A 5,065-nucleotide genomic window follows, 5' to 3' on the forward strand; every position below is an offset into this window, starting at 1 on the left:
TGAAACATTCGTTACAAAATTTGGTTTAGCGTATTTCGATCATTTCCCTGGGTCTTCTAGAAACGTTAGAAGCAGCCAATTTAGATAGAAAATGGCCGGCCAATAATTTAAATTTCCGATTCCAGGAATTGTGCTGTCTAAATTGGTCAGACTGAACTTCCCTGAGACATCCGGAACCGTCGCAAATAAGCATTATGATTAATCATGCTCGAAACATGATTCATGCTGAGTACGCCACTTCCCTGATAGCTTCATGAATGGCAAATAGGTTTACAATTATCACCGATTACATACACATCAGTGATGAATTAATAAAATACACCTTTTAAAACATTCAAATGACAGCAGAAATATAAAAAAGAAATAAACAAACAACAGCTGATCAGCGACATCTAACAGCATACACACAGACTAGTTTTCGCGAGCAAATGTCACAATTCCGCACGGAAGAAGGAAAAATATTTCGCGACCTCATTTCGCAAGAGGTGCATACTAGAAAAACTCTAATAAGAGAACGGCGGAGAGAAAAACAGCATTTTTGGCAACGTATGCCCCGGCATTGTATGGCAACACGTCCAATGTTATAAGGATAGGCAATGTTCGATTGGATTCATTTTTTGACAGCTTAACGCGAATCCAATCGATCCAAAATGGAGTCTCCGCAGTTCTCTTTCTAGAGTTTTTCTAGTGCATACTAAGCTATACTAGGTAATCACCACCAAATTATAGGAAATTGGTATTGCACTCCAAAACTTACCACAATCTGACGTTCATAAAGACTCTAGGTCAGAGATCTTGTTCCACTATAAGCTAAGTATGCACCTCTTGCGAAATGAAATTTCCTATACAAAACCTATGCATAAAAAACGTCGCGAAATGTTCGCGAAAAAAAATTTCGTTTCCATTTCGTAAGCGGTACGCAGCTCTCGCGAAAACGATAACGAAAAATGAAGTTAGCTGAGACACGTTTCGACAAACGATAAGTTTCATAATAGTTCCGCGAGACAGCGCTGCTTTCTATGCGCTGTCACCAAGGCAAACTTTTTCCTTGCGAAATAATGGTCAGCGGTATTATTTCGCACGGAGGCTCGCGAAATTTTGACAGGTTGCAATGAAAAAATATAAGAAAACACAAGATTGGCAATTTTTTTCATCGCAACCTGTCAAAATTTCGTGGTTTAGAAATTCAATATTTCGAATTTGAATGGTAAGTTTAAAAATATTACTGGAAGTGATTGTTTCTAGTTTTAAACAATTAAATTTAAATAAATAATATTATTTGCAGCACACCCAAACAAAGCAAATCAGCTCAACTAATCTTGTCTCAACATCCTGGATCTGGCAATCAGCCAACCAACATTAAATCGATACAACCGCAGCAGTACCAACTACTCCAAATCCAGCAACAGCCCCTCAAAAAAGGACCACATAGCAATTACTGCTCAAACGAACAACAGGAGTTTACGAATGATGGACACATCGGAAAACATTTCATCGGCACATTCTGCCTTAAAACATGTCTGCCACTATTTTTGAAAATATCACTGCCTACACAGTGCTCGTGATTCCATTCCAGCAGCAGCAAGCAATCACTATTCGAGTGCTTATCGCCAACATTTCACAGCAAGCTCAGCAGCAGAACCACCTTCAACCACAACATCAGAAAATTAAGATTTCTTCCAGACCATGACCATCATCCTAAAGGTCGGTAGCAATAACGTTCAACCGACGGTACAACCTGGTCAGCAACCGCAATTAGTGCAATAGATCCAACCCAAATGTAGATTTACCAACTGCAAAAAAGATAGCAACAGCACATTCAAACACAGTAGCAGCAGCATACTATACTGTACCATGCGGTGTGCAGGACTTTTTTATTCAGTTGGTGCGGCAAGGTGAGACATTTTTATTACCTTTTTTATTTCGAAAGGATCAGTACCGTGTTTAGTACATTGTAATGTAATACCCTATTCTTCTTTAAAAAGCTCGAGTTCACTCATTTACGGATATTTTTTTATTATGATTTTTTTCAGATCGAACACCAACAACATAATATCATGGTAATCACCCAGCAAGAGAACGCAGTGATAATGGGCCAACAGAAAACACAACATCAAGATGCTCGGAAAGGACTTTCTCTTTCGGTATGTATTTACCAGTAGCATCCCTCCTCCAAACATTCCTTTGTATATCTAAATGTCCTTATCAATTCACAGAACAAACATAATGGCACGTCATCTTCAATCGGCTAACCGTTTGGAATAAGCGCTCATCATCGGTTTCATGGCAGGGAAGTGAGCAGGCAAAAGAAGGCATCGTTTTTTCCGCAAGGTCGCTCTGGTCAAAATTTCAGCGAATTGCAAGGAATAAACCACCCGAGGGACAGTACCCGTGCTGATTCAGGACGATTTCCCATACTTTGTACCTTGCTATTGAATTTTAATACCCGATCGAAACGATGGCAAGCGCTGCCGATAACTGGGTCAAAAAGACGACGGATCAAGAAATTTCTGCACTCGGTAAGTGTTTTTTTTGTTATAACCTATTTTTGAAGCGATCATTGGGATGGGATTTGAATTTTTCTTTTCAATACAAATAGGTTAGCGAACTGAGTACATATCATCAAGGATAAGGATTCAGAGCCGGCGGCTGGCAGTCCAGAGAAAGAGAATGCGGAAAAACCTAGTCCACCGGCAGTAGAACCAAAGCTGCACCTGATGTTTGGAGTTCGGTAGCTACAGAAATTCTGACTCTAGCAGCTCCTGAAGAAAAACAAGCTGCAAGAGAAAATGGAGAAACACCTTCCTCCGCGGAAGATGCAGAGGCATTCAAGTAAGTCGAAATCTGCAGAAAATTTTGATTAGGACATAAGGAACATTGACAGCCTCTCTTTGTTTACTTTCTCTTTCGATTATGACGTCACTATAACACTTTGCACTAATTTTCCAGTACATAGCCGATGGTTTTTACTAAAATATTAGGCAAAGAGTTGAGTACTAAATATTGAAACGACCGAGTAACAAACAGAAGAGAAAGACCCCAAAGAGAATCTCATTGTTGCTTACGTCCTATTCTAAATTTTCTCCCGAAATATTTAGTATCAGCTTTAAAATTATCCGTGACTAATCTTTTAGCCCGGCGGATGCAAGTTTGCTAATGAAAGATGTTCACTAAGGTCTAGTAGAATCAAAGCTGGATCTGAAGGTGCAGCGAAAGGATTCTTCTTCGCCGGTTGGTTGGTTAAAACTTTCGAAGTTTTGCTCGTGAAGCCGGGATTACTTCAGGGAGTCTATGCGATGGGTTTCAACGCCCTTCCAAGATTCAGGAGATGGCTCTGTTGGCCGGTCCGCCACGGAATAATCGCCCAGAGTCAGTCGGGAACAGGAAAAACCGCTGCCTTTGTGCTGGCAATGCACAGTTGAGTCCATCAGTTAAAAAACTATCTGCAGGCAATTCAGAAGGGGGAAGTAGCTGCCAAAATGGCAAAGTTTTGTCCGGAAATCAAACTTCCTTACGCCGTTCGCGGTGAGGAGACCGTCAAAGGGGCGAAGCTGACTAATCATATCATCATCGGAACACCCGGCAAGCTAATTGACTGGGGTATAAAGTTCAGGACGTACGACCTAGTTTTTCCTTTTTGTACTGGACGAGGCGGGTGTTATGGTCGGTGTTCTTCTTGGCCACGTACGAGCGCGAGGTAATGGAGTTTGCCGAGTACATCGTACCCAATCCGATCGTCATTCGGCAGGCGCGGGAGCAAGAATCACTCGATAACATCAAACAGTACTACGTCAAGTTCCGCAACCAGAACGAGAAATTGTGTGATTACCGTCGGACAAGCGATCATTTTCTGCCATATGATGTATAGGACAGTTGTAAACGTCCAAGTAAACTTATTTTCAGAACTGTTAATCGATCGAAACAGGTACGAAAAACGGCCGGTTGGTTGACCTACAGGATGTCCCAGGATGGTCACTCGGTAGCGGTACTGTCCGGTAATCTAACGGTGGAGCAACGGTTGGAACGAACGTTTTGTCCAGGGGTAAGTTCCACCACTTGATTCTGGCTACAGCACCAGGTAACGGAGAGATTCTTTCGTCTTAGGTATCGACGTCGAACAGGTGACCATTGTCGTCAACTTCGACCTGCCGATGGATTAGCAGGGACGAGCCGATTGCGAAACGTATCTACATCGAATTAGACGCACCGGTAGATTCGGTAAGTGTGACTCATTCTTGTGATCCTATAGATTGTATTTCTTCCCACTTCTTTAACAGAACGGAATCACCATCAACCTAGTGGGCAGTGATCGAAACATGATGATTTGCAGATCAATCAAAAAACACTTCCGGAAAGATTCAGTTGCTAGACGCGGAGAACTCGGACGAAATTGAAAAGATCGCACCGTAAAGTGTTTTCGACCAGCTACTGGTCATACTTGTTTTGATTCTGAATTTATAATTTTATATTTTTTTAATTTACAAATGTAACCAACAGGGTATCGCAAGCTAATAAATTTACAATTACAATTACAATCTCTACCCAGTTCTATCCAAACATTTGAAAAGGGCCTAACCACAAAATGTAACAAATTGAAATTTCATGTTTTCCATTAACAAATATCTACCCGAGCACGTACATAACGCAACATTTGATTATGAAGAATTTTGATAGCGATTTTACAACAATTTATAAAAGGGCCTAATTGATTTTTATGACCGAACTGATTATGAAAAGACATAACTGATTGAAAAGTGCCTAACTAGCAATACACTCGCTTTAAATGGATTATAACGTATTATTGGATTATGACTGATTGTAAAAGGCTTATAACATCTTTTCCATAATTTACATACAGGGTCAATTTGACCATCAAATTAGAATTCAGTTAATTCGTCTAACTTTCGGTGTAATATCAGACTTGAACAGCATTTTTTGTGTGAGGTATTCTGCCGCTAGAAGCAAAACTGTCCCATGTTCTATGGGAATCCCTATACACATGGGACAATTATGCTTCTGGCGGTAGTAATACAAGTAGTAGCAATATGCGCAATTCCTTAGTGTT

The 5,065-nt window shown here is 40.6% G+C and overlaps 1 long non-coding RNA gene across 3 annotated transcripts; it reads left to right on the forward strand.

Moving 5' to 3' along the window:
- The first annotated feature begins 952 nt into the window (after positions 1 to 952).
- On the forward strand, positions 953 to 4,541 carry LOC131683082 (uncharacterized). 3 transcript variants are annotated; one of them, XR_009304354.1, is made up of 8 exons: positions 953 to 1,207; positions 1,286 to 1,895; positions 2,034 to 2,144; positions 2,217 to 2,519; positions 2,600 to 2,832; positions 3,135 to 4,042; positions 4,105 to 4,218; positions 4,278 to 4,541. It is a non-coding gene; the product is annotated as an uncharacterized LOC131683082 (long non-coding RNA). The 3 variants fall into 3 exon arrangements; XR_009304355.1 differs by having other exon boundaries at positions 954 to 1,105; positions 1,183 to 1,207; positions 4,105 to 4,541; XR_009304353.1 differs by having other exon boundaries at positions 957 to 1,207; positions 4,105 to 4,541.
- The last annotated feature ends 524 nt before the right edge of the window (positions 4,542 to 5,065 follow it).

The sequence above is a fragment of the Topomyia yanbarensis genome, chromosome 2 (assembly GCF_030247195.1).
Source record: "Topomyia yanbarensis strain Yona2022 chromosome 2, ASM3024719v1, whole genome shotgun sequence".
Lineage (NCBI taxonomy): Eukaryota > Metazoa > Arthropoda > Insecta > Diptera > Culicidae > Topomyia > Topomyia yanbarensis.